This window comes from Crocuta crocuta, unplaced genomic scaffold (assembly GCF_008692635.1).
Source record: "Crocuta crocuta isolate KB4526 unplaced genomic scaffold, BGI_CrCroc_1.0 scaffold58, whole genome shotgun sequence".
Taxonomy (NCBI): Eukaryota; Metazoa; Chordata; class Mammalia; order Carnivora; family Hyaenidae; genus Crocuta; species Crocuta crocuta.
This window is the reverse complement of record NW_027532417.1, coordinates 55,420-71,464: the sequence shown is the minus strand read 5'-3', so window position 1 is coordinate 71,464 and position 16,045 is coordinate 55,420. Positions and strand designations below refer to the sequence as shown.

The 16,045-nt window shown below is 33.6% G+C and overlaps 1 long non-coding RNA gene across 1 annotated transcript in view; it reads left to right on the top strand.

The window, feature by feature from the left end:
* LOC144243856 (uncharacterized) overlaps window positions 1-16,045 on the top strand; it is a 136,023-nt gene that overhangs the window by 69,262 nt on the left and 50,716 nt on the right. Inside the window, exon 2 of the long non-coding RNA XR_013338790.1 lies at window positions 13,500-13,568. This is a non-coding gene — a long non-coding RNA (uncharacterized LOC144243856). The remainder of the gene's footprint in view (window positions 1-13,499; window positions 13,569-16,045) is intronic.

Genomic DNA, 16,045 nt, shown 5'->3' with positions numbered 1-16,045 from the left:
AGATACACAATGGCATATTATTCAGTCATAAAAAGGAATGAAAACTTTTCATTTGCAATGACATGGGTAGAGCTAGAATTATAATGTTAAGTGAAATGAGTCAGTCAGAAGAAGACAAGTGCTGTATGATTTCACTCATATGTGGAACTTAAGAAAGAAAACAAATGAGCAAAAGAGAGAGAGAGAGAGAGAGAGAAGCAAAGAAACAGACTCTTAACTATTGAAAACAAACTGATGGTCACCAGAGAGGAGGTGGGTGGGAGGGAGGATGGGTGAAATCAGTGATGGAGGTTAAGGAGTGCACTTATCCTGATTAGCATCAGATGATACATGGAAGTGTTAGATCACTGTATTGTATACCTGAAGCTAACATAACACTGTATGTTTTTTTTAAGTTTGTTTATTTATATTAAGAGAGACAGAGAGTTCATAACTAGGGGAGGGGGAGAAAGAGAGAGAGAGAGAAAGAGAGAGAGAAAAATCCCGAGCAGGCTACACAGAGCCTGGTGAGGGGCTTCACCCACAATGACATCAAAACTCATTACATATCTAGCAAAACTGTCATTCAAAACCAAAGGGAAATAAAACCATTTCCTGATAGAGAAAAACTGGGAGACCTCATCAAGAGAAATGACCTGCAAGAGATATTAAAGGAATTTCTTCAGTATCAAATGAAAGGTTAATAAAAGGTAACTCAAATCCACATGGATAAATAAAGTACACTACTATAAGTAAAAAGGTATATATAAAAGTCAGTATAAATGTGATTTCTATCTCTCTCAAATAAATAAGCATTTAAAAAAATAAATCAGAAATAAAAGAGAAAATATCACTACTGACTCTATAGAAATAAAAAAGGATTACAAGTGAATACAATGAAAATTTATGTGCCAAAGATTAAGTAATAAAGATGAAATGGGCAAATTCCTAAAAGACACAAAATTCAAAAACTGAGAAAGAAAAAATATCTGACTATAACAGCTAAACAAATTAAATTATTAATTTAAAAAATTCCTACAAGAAAATTTAGGCTTAACTCTGCCAGTGTTAGAGAAAAAGTAATATTTCTTACATACTCTTCCAAATAATAGAAGAAATGTAAATATTTTCAACTAATTCTATAAAGCTAGTATTATCCTGATACCAAAACCACAGAAGGACATCACAAAAAGGAGAAAAGTATAGACTAATATTCTTTTTTAGTATACATAAGAATTCTCAAAAAAATACTAGCAAACTGGATCCAAACATATAAGATAAATTATACAACATGACTGAGAGGAATTCAACTGAGGAATGCGAGCTTTGTTTGATGTACAAAAACCAGTCAAAATACTACACTATGTCAGTGGAGTAAAAATCAAACCACATGATCATCTTAATAAATACAGAGAAAGTATTGGACATATCTGACATCCATTCATGATAAAAACATTCAACATCCAAGAATAGATGTAAATTTCCTCATTCTAAGACAGATTCTAAGAAAGACTTGTTGGCTAATATCATACGTAATGGTAAAAGACTGAATATTTATCAATAATGTCAGTAGTAAGATTTTAGAATTGTACTGGAACTTCAGGCTAGGATAATTAGATATGAAAATGAAATAATACGCATTCAATTTGGAAAGGATAGTTTAAAACTATCTCTATTTCCAGATGGAATGATCATGTATAGAGAAAACCCTAAGGAATCCACTAAAATAACTATTTGAACGAATAAACAAGTTCAGTAATTGAAAGGCTAGAAACAATATACAAAAGCTTACAGGCATGCCTCATTTTATTGTACTTTGCTTTACTGCACTTTGCAGATGCTGTGTTTTTGTTTTTGTTTTAATAAATTGAAAGTTTGTGGCAACCATACATTAGGTTAATCTATTAGTGCCCATTTTTCCAAAAGCATTTGTTCACTGTGTATCAGTGTATCACATTTTGATAATTCTCAAATTACTTCAAACTATTTCATTATTATTATATTTGTTATAATATGTGTAATATATGATTAGTGGTCTCTGGATTCTAATGTAATTGTTCTGGAGTGCCACAGACCAGGCCCATACAAGACAACAAACTTAACTGGTAAATGTTGTGTGTGTCCTCACCTCTCCAGCCATTTCTGCATCTCCCATCCTCTCCTTTGGCCTTTCTAGTCCCTAAGACACAACAATATTGTGGCCATTTAATAACCCTACAGTGGCCTCAATGTGTTCAAGTGAAGATTGCATGTCTTTCATTTTAAATCCAAAGCTAGAAATAATTAAGCTCAATGAACAAGGCATGCTGGAAACCAAGATAAGTCAAAAGATAGGCCTCTTGCACCAAACAGTCCAGTTGTGGGCAAAGGAAAAGCATTTGAGGGAAATTAAAAGAGCTGCTTCAGTGAATACACCACTGATAAGGAGTTAAACAGACTACTGGTCATATGGAGAAAAGTTTAGTGGTCTGGATAGGAGATCAAACCAGCTGTAATACTCCCTTAAGCAAAAGTCTAAGCCAGAGTAAGACTTAACTCTCTTTAATTTTATCAAGGCTGAGAGAGATGAAGAAGCTGCAGAAGAAAACTTGGAAGGCATCAAGGTTGCTTTATGGACATTAAAAAATGAACCAATCTCCATGAAAATAAAAAGTGCAAGGTGAAGCAGCAAGTGCTGTTGTAGAAGCTATAGCAAATTATCCAGAAGGTCTAACTAAAATAATTCATGAAGGTGGCTACACTAAAAATAGATTTTCAATGTAGACAAAACAGTCTTACATTGGAAGAAAATGCCATTTAGGACTTTCATAGCTAAAGAGGAGAAGTCAATGCTTTAGAGAACAGGCTGGCTCTCTTTTTAGGGACTAATGTAGTTAGTGACTAGGCAAGGACAGTGCTCTTTGGCTATTCCAAACTCCTAGGGCCTTCCCATCTAGGCAAGCCTTTGCTGCATGCCGAGCCCTGCCTGGTGCCCTTGGTTTCTCCAGTGTGCAGCTCACAGCTATTTCAGTGCTTTAGGGGATCTAACATAGGATTGGTGGTCCAGTGCAAATATTACTAACACCACCATCCCACTCCTAAGTTCTGAGGAGCTGGACTGCCTGAGTCTGAATAATAGAAAGCAAGTGTAGCCCACATCAGGCAGAGAGTCAGTGCAGATGACTGCACTGAAAGAAAAAGTGACTTGTGGACAGCAGCAGGGTGTGAGCAAACAAAAATAAGATATTCTCCTAAAGTGTCAGGTTCTGGTGAACAAAAGATAGTGTACCTCAGGGCACTCTAGGACCTCTTATTCATAAAGGCAATACTTTGATGAGTAGAAGACATAGCTGATTTTCTAAACACCCAGAAACAGAGAGGCAGAAAAAATGTAGAGACCGAGAAATGTATCCCCAATAAAAGAACAGGACAAGACCACAGCCAGAGATCTAAGTGAAACAGATATAAATAACATGCCTAATAGTGAACTTAAAGCAATAAACATAAGGACACTCACTGGACTTGAGAAAAGAATGGAAGACTTGAGTGAGACCCTTAACACAGAGATAAGGAACAACATAGTGGAGATAAAAGGCTCAGTAAATAAAATAAGAAATAATGCTTGATGGAATGAACAGCAGAATGGAAGAATCAGAGGAACAAATTAGTGACCCAGAAGGCAGAATAAGGGAAGGTAATCAAACTAAACAGGAGATAGAAAAAATAAATATGCAAAATGAGAATAGACTTAGGGAACTCAGTGACTCCATAAAACATAATAACATTTGTATTATAGGGGTTCCAGAAGAATAAAAGAGAGAAAATGGGGCAGAATATTTATTTCAATAAATAATGGAAGAAAACTTCCATAATCTCAGGAAGGAAACAGACAACCAGATCCAAGAGGCACAGAGAACTCCCATCAAAATCAACAAAAGCAGGGCAACACCAAGACATACTGTAATTAATTTGTAAAATATAATTATAAAGGAAAATATGAAAAGTAGCAAGACAAAAGGAGCCCTTAACTTACAAAGGAAGACCCATTAGACTAGCTGCAGATTTCTCACCAGAACTTGGCAAGCCTTAAGGGATTGGCATGATATATTCAAAGTCCTGAATGGGAAATATCTGCGAACAAGAATCCTCTATCCAGCAAGGCTATTGTTCAGAATAGAAGGAGACAGAGAGCTTCTCACACAAACAAAAAATAGAGGAGTTTGTGACCACTAAACCAGCACTTCAAGAAAATTTAAAAAGGACTCTTTGAGTGCCATGGAGAGTCCAAGGCAAGAAAGGATCAGAGAAAGTCTGCAGAAGCAATGACAAAACAAGTAGAAAAAAATGGCACTAATACATATCAATAATTATTCTGAATGTATATGGACTAAACACTCCAATCAAAAGAAATAGGGTGTCATGGGTGACTGAATGGCTCAATCAGTTAAGTGATTGACTTCAACTCAGGTCATGCTCTCAGGGTTCGTAAGTTTAAGCCCTGCATGGGGCTCTCTGCTGTAAGAACAGAGCTTGCTCAGATCCTTTGCTCTCCCTCCTTTTGCCCCTCCCCCACTCACACTCATTCTCTATCTCAAAAATAAATAAAAATTAGGGGTGCCTGGTAGCTCTATCAGTTAAGCATCAGACTTCGGCTCAGGCCATGATATCATGGTCTGTGAGTACAAGCCCCGTGTTGGACTCTGTACTGACAGAACAGAGCCTTGAGCCTGTTTAAGATTTTCTCTCTCTCTCTCTCTCTCTCTCTCTCTCACCTTCCTCACTTATACTCTCCCTCTCTCTCAAAACTAAATAAACATTAAATTTTTTTATAAATAAAAATTTTTAAAACGTGATAGGGTGTCAGAATGGACCAAAAACAAAAACAAAAACAGACCTATCTATATGCTGCCTATAAGAGACTCATTTTAGACCTAAAGATAACCACAGACTGAAAATGAGGGGATGGAGAAACATCTATCATATAAACGGATGTCAAAAGAAAGCTGTAGTAGCAATATTTATATTTATATGGGACAAACTAAACTTAAAAACAATGACTGTAACAGATAAATAATGGCACTATATACTAATAAAGGGTGCTATCAAACAAGAAGATATAGCAATTATAAATGTTTATGGACTCAACATAGAAGCTCCCAAATACATAAAATATTTAATAATAAATATAAAGGAACTAATCAGTAGTAATATAACAATGGTAGGGGACTTTAACATCCCACTTACATTAATGGACCAATTCTCTAAACAGAAAATAAACAAGGAAATAGCAGCTTTAAAGACACATAGGTCAAGAGGGATTTAACAGATATATTCATAATATTCTATCCTAAAGCAGCAGAATACACATTCTTTTCAAGTACCCATGGAACATTTTCCAGAATAGATTACAAAATAGACCACAAAAGAAGCCTCAACTAATTGAAGAAGACCAAAGTCATACCATGCATCTTTTCTAACCACAATGCTATGAAACTAGAAGTCAACCACAAGAAAAAATCTAGAAAGACCACAAATACATGGAAGTTAAATAACATGCTACTAAAGAATGAATGGATCAAAAGGAAATAAAAGAAAAAAAGTCAAGAAATATGTAGAAACAAATGAAAATAAAAACATACTGATCCAAAACCTTTGGGATGCAGCAAAAGTGGTTCTAAAAGGTTATCCACACACATATATATGAGAAATATATAAATATGTATTTATATATGTGAGAAATATATAAATACACACACACACACACACACACACACATTTGAGTGAGCATTAGCAGACCAGAGTGGTGGAGAGGAGGAGAGAGAGGCAGGAGAAAGAGGGAGAGAATCTTAAACAGGTTTCACACTCAGGGCTGAGCCCAACACAGGGCTCAATCTCATGAGCCTGGGATCATGACATGAGCTGAAATCAAGAGTCAGACGCTCAACCAATTCAGCCACCCAGATACTCCTCTAAAAGAATATACAATACAGGCCGACTTCAAGAAGCAAGAAAAATATCAGGGTGCCTGGGTGGCTCAGTTGATCGTCCAACTGCTCTGACAGCTCAGAGCCTGGAGTCTGTTTCGGATTCTGTGTCTCCCTCTTTCTGCCCCTCCTCAGCTTGCACTCTGTCTCTCTCAAAATAAATAAACATTAAACATTTTTTAAAAAGCAAGAAAAATCTCAAACACCCTAACTTTATACCCAGAGGAGTTACAGAAACAACAAACAAAACCTAAAATCACCAAAAGGAAGGAAATAAAAAGATGAAAACAGAAATAAATGACAATAGAAATTAAAATATAATAGAACAGATCAATGAAACCAGGAACTGGTTCTTTGAAAAAAATAATCAATAAAATTGATAAACTTCAAGCCAGGTTTATCAAGAAAAATGAGAAAATTTCACATGAAATTACAAATAAGAAAGGAGAAATAACAACCAACACCACAGAAATATAAACAGTTATTAAAGAATGTTATGAAACTCTAAATGTCAATAAACTGGACAATCTGGAAGAAATAGATAAATTCCTAGAAACATATAAACTACTAAAACAGAAACAAAAAGAAATAGAAAATGTGCATAGACCAACAACCAGCAAATAAATTGTATCAATAATAAAAATAATTAAAAAACAATTTAAAAAACTTCCAACAAGCAAAAGTTCAGGTCCAGATGACTTCACAGGTGAATTCTATCAAACATTTAAAGAAAAGTTAATACCTATTATTTCTCAAGCTTTTTGAAAAAATTGAAAGGAAGGAAACTCAAAAATTCATTATATGAGGCCAGCTTTACCCTGATATCAAAACCTAGTAAGATTCCACTAGAAAAGAGAACTACTGTCCAATATCTCTAATGAACATAGATGCAAAAATCCTCAACAAAATACTAGCAGTCCAAATCCAACAATACTTTAAAAAAGTCATGCACTACAATCAAGTAGGCTTTATTCCTAGGTTGCAAGGGTAGTTCAAAATTTGCAAATTAATCAACATTATACATCACATCAATAAGAGAAAGGGTAAGAACTGCACAATGATTTCAACAAATGCAGAAAGAGCATTTGGAGTACTTGACAAAGTGCAATATCCATTCATGACAAAAGCCACCAACAACATAGGTTTAGAGGGTACATAGCTCAATGTAATAAAGTCCATACATGAAAAACCCAAGATAATGGCATCCCTAATGGGGAAAACTGAGAGATTTTCCCTAAGGTCAAGAACAAATAAAGATGTCTACTCTCACTCCTTTAATTAAATATAGTAATGGTAGTCCTAGCCACAGCAATGGACAACAAAAAGAAATAAAATCCAAATCAGTAATGAAGAAGTAAAATTTTCACTATTTGCAGATGACATAATACTGTATATAGGAAACCTGAAAGACTGCACCAAAAAACTGTTAGAACTGATAAACTTATTCAGTAAGTATGCAGGATACAAAAACAATATACACTAATCTGTTCCATTTCTATATACTAATAATGAACCAGCAGAAAGAGAAATTAAGCAATCAATCCCATTTACAATTTCACAAAAATAATAAGATACTTAGGAGTAAACATAATCAAGAAGGTGAAAAATCTGTATTCTGGAAACTATAAAACATAGAAACTGAGGACAACAGAAATTGAAAGACCTTCCATCCTCATGGATTGGAAAAACAAATATTGTTAAAAGGTCTACACTATTCAAAGCAATCTATACATATAATGCAATCCCTATCAAAATAAGAACAGCATTTTTCAGAACTAAAACAGACAATCCTAAAGTTTGTATGCAACCACAAAAGACCCTGAAAAGCCAAAGCAACCTTGAAAAAGAAAAACAACACTGGAGGCATCACAATTATGGACTTATATTACAGATCTATAGTAATCAAAACAGTATGGTACTGGCACAAAAAGAGACACATACTTCAATGGAATAGAATAGAACTAGGAAATCCATAAACAAACCCACAACTATATGGTCAACTAATCTTCAACAAAGCAGAAAAGAACATCCAACTAGAAAAAGATAGTCTCTTCAAAAAAAATTGTGTTGGGAAAACTAGATATGTCTCCTGAGGCAAGAGAAACAAAAGCAAAAATAGACCATTGAAACTATATCAAAATAAAATCTTCTGCACAGCAAACAATAAACTAAAAAGCAGTCTACTGAATGGGAGAAGATATTTGCAAAAGACAGATCAGATAAAGGATAAATATCCAAAAGATATAAACAACTCTTCAAACTCAACACCTAAAAAATAATCCAATTTAAAATTTTGCAGAAGTAATGAGCAGACATCTCTACACAGAAAAATCACAAAATGACCAACAGACACATGAAAACATGCTCATCATCACTTACCACCAGGGAAATACAAATCAAAACTATGAGACATCACCTCACACCTGTTAGAATGAATAAAATCAAAAGCACAAGAAACAAGGGGTGTTGGCGAGGAACACTTTGGGGGAGAATGCAAATTGGTACAGCATCTCTGGAAAACACTATGGAGTTTCCTCAAAAAGTTAAAAATAGAACTAGTCTACATTCCAGGAATTGTAATACTTATACCCCAAAATACAAAAACACTAATTCAGAGGGATACATACACCCCTATGTTTACAGCAGCATTATTTACAATAGCCAAGATATAGAGGAAGCCCAAGTCTTCATCAATTAATATTATTAATATTATTGGAATGGAATATTATTCAGTCATAAAAAGAATGAAATCTTGCCACTTGCAATGATATGGATAGTGACAGAGAGTATAATGCAAAGCGTGTCAAATAAATCAGTCAGAGAACAACAAATACCGCATGATTTCACTCCTGTGTGGAATTTAAGAAACAAAACAAACAAGGAAAAAATGATCCATATCTTATCTATAGGAAACAAAGTGATGGTTAACAGAAGGAAAGTGGATAGGGAGATGGGTGAAATAGGAGATAGAAATTAAAAAGTGCACCTGTCATGATGAACACTGGGTGGTGTATGAAAGTGTTGAATCCCTATATTGCACACCTGAAATTAACATAATGCTGTATGTTAACTAACTGTAATTCAATAAAAACTTCAAAAAAATCCAAAGGCCCTTAAGAATAACTGTAAATCTACACTACCCATGGTCTAAAAATGGAACAATGCCTGAATGATGTTATAGCTGTTTAAAATATAGTTTACTGAATACTGGAAGCCCACTGCTGAGACCTACAGTTCAGAAACAAAATAATATTACTGCTTATTGACAATATTCATGGCCTCACAAAGACTTAGTTGGAGACTTTGTACATGAAATTCATGTTGTCTTCATGTCGGCTAACACATCTATTCAGCAGCCCATGGAACAATGAGTCATTTTAACTTTCAAATATTATTTAATAAATACATTTAACAAGGCTGCCATAGACAGTGATTTCACTGTTTAGTCTGGAAAAAGTCAATTGAAAACCTTCCAGAAAGTATTCACCACTCTTGATGCCAGTAAGAACATTCATGATTCCTGGAAAGATCAAAATATCACCATTAGAGGAGTTTGAGAAAAGCGGATTCCGTCCCTCATGGATGACGTTTAGTTCAAAACGTCAGTAGAGGAAGTAATTACAGATGTTGTGGAAATAGCATAAACACTACAATTAGAAGAGCCTGAAGATGTGACTGAATCACTGCGATCTCACCATAAGACTTTAATAGAGAAGCAGTTGCTCCTTATGGATGAGCAAACATACCGGTTTCTTGAGATGGATTCTCCTCTTGGTGAAGTTGTTGTGAAGACTGTTGAAATGACAGCAAAGAATTAAGATTATTACATAAACAGTTGGTAAAACAACAGAAGGATTTGAGACAACACCAATTTTGAAAAAAGGTCCACTGTGGATAAAATGGTATCAAACCACATCACGTGCTACAGAGAAATTTTTTCTGAAAGGAAAAGTCAATTAATTTGGCAGACTTCATTGTTGTCTTATTTTAAGAAATAGCCACAGTCATCAGGAACCACCATCCTGATTAGTCAGCAGACATGAACATTAAGTCTAGACTCTCCTCCCACAAAAAGATTACATACAACTCACTGAACGCTCAAATGATGCTTAGCACTTTTACCAATAAAATATGTATAAATTAAGGTATGTACATTTTTAAGACATAATGCTTTTACATACCTGTAGACTATGGTATAAACATAACTTATAGGCACTGGGAAACCAAAAAAATTATTTCGCTTGCTTTATTGTACTATTTACTTTATTGCAGAGGTTTGTACCTAAGTCCTACAATATATCCAAGATTTGCCTTTATTGTGTTTCTTCAATTGTGATATTTGCATATCTACATTCAAAAGAATAAGGTTGAACCTCTACATCATACCACATAAAATTTAAAATCATTCATAGACCTAAAAATAAGAGTTAAAATTATTAAACTTGGTGCCTGGGTGGCTTCCTTAGTTAAGTGTCCAACTCTCAATTTTGGCTCAGTTCTCATGGTTCTGAGATCAAGTCCTGCATTTGGCTCCCCAATGAGCATAGAACCTTCTTAAGATTTTTTTTCTCTCTCTCTGTCCTGCTTGCTCACTAAAATAAAACAAAATAAAAATGAAAAGTACAAAATAAACTATAAAAATACTGTAATAGAACACAGAAGAAAATCTGGTGAGTGGGAAGATGGGCTAAATGGGTGATGGGCATTAAGAAAGTTACTTGTTGGGATGAATGGTCAGTATCACATGAAAATGATGAATCACTGGGTTCCACTCCTGAAAACAATATTATACCTCATATTAACTAACTTGAATTAAAATAAGTAAATTAAAATAAAAACACAGAAGTAAATCTTCATGACCTTTTGATAAATGCATTATCAAAAGCCCAAGGAACAGGAAAAAAAAAAAGATAAAAGATAAAATACATCAAAATAAAACCTTTATGATTCAAAGGACCCCATCAAAAAATTTAAAGACAATTCATAGAAAATATCAGTTATTCATATGTTGATAAGTGTCTAGTACCCAGATCATATAAAGAACTCTTACAACTGAACAATAAAGTGATAAATAACTCAAATAAAAAAGACATTTCTTCAAAGATAATATACAAATGGTTATTAAGGTTATGAAAGTATATTCAACATCTTTAATTATTAGAAAATTGCATTTGAAAACCACAATGCAATACTGCTTCACACTAATAGCATAGCTATAATTTTAAAAATGGACAATAACAAGCATTGGAGATAATGTTGCAAACATTGGAAGGCTCATGTATTACTCAGGGAAATGTAAAGTGGTGCAGTTACTATGGAATATAGTTTGGCGGTTTCCCAAAAAGTTAAATATAGAGTTACCTTATGACCAGCAGTTTTACTCCTAGGTATATACCAACAAGAATTAAAAATAAGTGTTTAAACATTAATTTTCACATGAGTTTTCATATCAGAATTATTCATAATAGCTAAAAGGTGGAATTAATCCAAGTGTCCATGAGTGGACAAATGTATAAACAATGTAATACATTCATAAAATGTATTACTCAACTATAAAAAGAGGTACTGATACATGCTAAAACATGGATGAACTTTAAAAAACATTACTTTAATTGAAAGAAGATAAAATCAAAGACCATATGTTTTATTATCTGACATATGAAATATCAAAAATAGGAAAATTAATTAACATAGAAAGTAGATTAGTGATTGACAAGGATTTGGGGGAAAGGAAGATGGGGAATAACTGCTATAAGTAGAGATTTGTTTTGAAGAGTGATTAAAATATTGTGGAATTCCATAGTACTGTATATAACATTAGACACTGTAAGTCTATAAAAAGTAATACATGGAAGAGGAAATAGAGAATATGGTGAAATAGATTATAATTTTAAAGAAGTTACTAAGGAAAAGCTTAATGAAGAAGGTGACATTTACCTCAAGACCGGAGACAGCTGCATTGGGGGGCCTTGCAGATATATCTAAATCCCAGATTCTAGTGGAGGAATAGTGTAATGTCTTTGAGGCTGTAAAATGTTCAAGGGACCCCAAGGTGATCAGTGTGATGACTGAGATCAAGGGCAGGAGTAATCGGCAATGAGTTCAATGGGAGGTAAGAGAAGGAGATTAACAGCTCTAGAACGTTGTAGGTCACTGTGAAGAAATTCACTTTTACAGTGAGCTAATTAATGGGTATCACTTTAAAACTTTGAGTATAGCAAGAACATGGTCTGATTATTTTTTATAAATCTAAAAAATTTTAGATTTTAGATTTTTAGATTAACTGCTCTGTTAAGAAAAACTGAACACGCAGTACAGGTGGAAGCATGGCTCAATGATCTGGTTAGTGCAGCATTTCAAATGAAGTCATCATGGATTTTTTAAAGAATGGAAACAGTTGACACCATTGTCAGATTCTAAATATAATTTTCACATATAACTGGCAGGGTTTTTAACATATTGGATGTGGGTGAGATAAAGAAGGGGTGATGATAAACAACATGATGGTTGTATCATGCTGCATAGTAGGCATCCAAGTGATTAAGTTAAACAGTTAGAAATTATTAGTCTACCACTTTGCTCTCTCATATAATAGCCACTAACCGGGTGGCAATTTGAATTTAAATTAATTAAAATTAAGTAAATTAAAATTTAGCTTTCAGTCTGACTGGCTAGATACATTTCAATTGTACACTAGTCATATATGGCTAGGGGCTATCATAAGGGAAAGTGTAAGTATGGAATATTAACATTATTATTAAATTTTCAGTACATGGCATTGGTTTGCAGTTCAGAACTAGGCTGGGAATACGTATTCTGGAATTATACACATGATATTTATAAATGAAAAGTTGGCTAAGAACACCAAGGGAAGAAAATAAATAGGTATGAACATTGAATCCTAGGACATTTCAAAAGCTAGAGATTATGGAAGTGTAGAAAAACCACCGAAAGGGGATTTAGAAAAAGAACTAAGAGATAGAAGGAACATAGCAAGGGTTTATTATTATTAAGCCAAGTGAAGAAAGTGTTTTTAGAGAGGGGAAGTGTAAATTTGGATAAAGGAAGCAAGTATGGAGTAAATGTCAATGGAAGAAAACATTTTAGGTGAGTAGGTGAAACTAAAGAGAGAAGAGAGTTGAAGGTGTGTAAAGGAATGATGCGAAGTCTTCATCAGAATCTTTTCCTCATTAACTAAAGATGATAAAGAAAAAGCAATCGTGAGAGGGGGCTAGTAGAGTATCAAATATAAACTATGTAAGAGAACAAGGAACATATTTCAGATTAATCATTATTATTTTTAAGCAAACACCGTTTAGCTAAGAAAACAAGGTGGGCCTATGTAAATCTGCTTTGAATGTCCTGAGAGTGCTTAAGAACTCTTTAGAAGAATGCAACCAATTTCTTCTTTAAGATTCTGTGTTACCTTAATGCTGTTAACAATGCTGAAACCACAGACATGTCACACAGCAGAGCAGACTGTATTGTTTTTCTGAAATCTAAGAATAGCAATGAGGTAGTGATGTTTTTGTTGTTGTTATTGTGTTTTTGGTGCAGTGAGGAACTCCTGAGTCAGAAAAAGGGAGCCAGTGACACTGATGCTGGACTGAACAAGGGCAGCTCCAGGTGGGTAATAATGATGTCGAAGCACAGCGTTTTTGAACACGTATCATAAGCCAAGACAGTGATTGGAGGAGGTCTCTATACATAGTTATGCCCTATGAAAATGTGATAAAAACACCCACAAAAATCACAGAGTTGCCAACCCAGTTGGTTAACACATCTGATTTCCCTGTAGGGTATGTGACCTTCAAAAAATTCATCTGTACGAATTCATTGCTATGTAGAACTGTAATACGTCATTTCTTCTAATACAGTAATAATTACTTTATTGAGTTCTTAAATGTGATAGAATTTCCTGGTGGATAGTCCTCCTTATTCCTGTTTCCTCATCAGTTTTGGTCACTTTGCCTGATTCCTTTAGAATATCTTAAAATTTTGATAATTCCTTTTACCATTTCTTTTATAATAAAAAAGAAACTCATTTATATTTTTAAAGATGAGTAATACTATTAACTAGGAATCCTTTATTTTTATTGTTATTAGTTAGGTTGAAAATTTATCCATGAATAAGTACTATTTGCTTTAATATTCTATCTAGTTTTATAAGTGCAAAAAATATTTTTCTACTTTTATATAAATATGGCTTCAAAAATACCTCTCCTATGTGTCTGTTTGGGATTGGTTTGAATGACATATGTCTAAGATTAAATCCTAAAGAGAAAAATGAATGTGTGTGTGAGTGTGTGTGTGTGTGTGTATTGCCCTATCACTGGCTACATAAAGTCAAATTCACAAAGTTTATTAATGCCAGAAGTAAAACTAAGTATAAAAATAAAACACATAGTTTGCTCCCTGGATTTTTTTTTTTTAAGAAAATTGGTAAAATGTTACCAATATGTTTCTTCTCAGTTCAAGCTGATTGCAGAAATTTAGTGAATAAAATTTTTCCTACATGTATTATTTGACTAAATATTATGTTTTTCATATCCGCATGCCTAAATCATATATTTCTTTACAGATCAATAGAGAGGACACATTTTCCATGATTAATGTATGATTTTATCAATGAAGTACAAAATTTCTTGAGTTGAAATGTTTATTCAATTTCTATAAACCCAGTTGACACATACAGGGGAATATTATGGTTCAATTTATAAACTGAAATATTTTCCTCTATTTCATGGGCTATAAAATATGTGATGTCTCAAAAATAATATAAAGCTCTGTAACACATAATTAACCAAATATTACAAACAATTCATATATAGTTTTAATGAAACTACTGTTTTAAAGTGATATTATTTTTAATGAGTGAAATATTAAGATTCAATATGCAATAAATTCATTTCTGATTATGTTAATGATTCTAATTTAATATGTAGCCTTATTTTCCTAAAGTGAAATGACATTTATTTGTACTAAGGACTTCATTGTTACTATTACTATAATTGGACATGAATAGACTGCAAGTTCATCTTCCCTTCATTATACATACTGACACTAGAGGCCAAGTACAGGTCACTTAAAAATATGTTATTTTGTAGCCAGGAACATATTTCTGAATGGAGTTTCAGTTCAGAAGTAAAAATAAAAACAGGCTGCATCCACCTATCTTTTAAAAATATAAATCATTGACAAAAAGTGACAGGTATAAGATGCTCCAGGTCTTAAAATTCAGCTGAGACAGGCAAATCTGTCTTGCTAAAACTTTTGTAGTACAGGGACAGTAGTCACAAAGAAGTGCATTCTGACATTGAAAGGTGCTAAAGGATATTATGAAAAATTGCCCTGATGATTGCCAATACTGAAGTGTTTTTGAAGAACAACTGGAGATCAAGAAACAGAATAATTCATGCTCAGGAAATCACTTTAAATCTAAGTATATCCTTCATGACACCACACCCAAAAAGCCATTGCTATCCCAACAGCTGAACACCATTGTGCAGTCTCTATGGAACAAACACTCACATTATTGGTGAATTTCATCTTCTTATTGAGGACTTGTCAGGTTCAAACATTATTATAGATAAGAACTGATTGATTTCTATGACCTCATCATATAGTACAGGTCAAAAGATGATGGATGACCCTGTCTATTAATCATGTAAAAGGGACAACATGAGGTATTATTTTTCTCTTGAGTGGAAAATTAGGAGAGCTGTCAAAAAATACTGACACTGTCAACAATTACTGTAGTGTTTTCCAGTTATTCCATAAATAATGAAGTGTGAATTAGAATGCCCCCACAAAGAAGCTTTTTATGACTTTTAAAAAGTTGGCAATACTATTCAAGGTATTATAATTAATCAATGAGCAACAAATTAAAAAAAAATAAAAAAGAAATTCAAGCTTAGGTCAAAGTTACCATCAATGGCTAAATGGAAAGACTGACCCCATGCAAATTTTATGTTTATAAAATATAAATTTGCATATGGGAATTAATACAAGATGTTTTATACTGTACTTGCTAACCTTAGGTCCCATCTGAAGAATTTTTTCTTTATCACCGAGTATATAAGTAGGTGACTATAAGAAGCTAA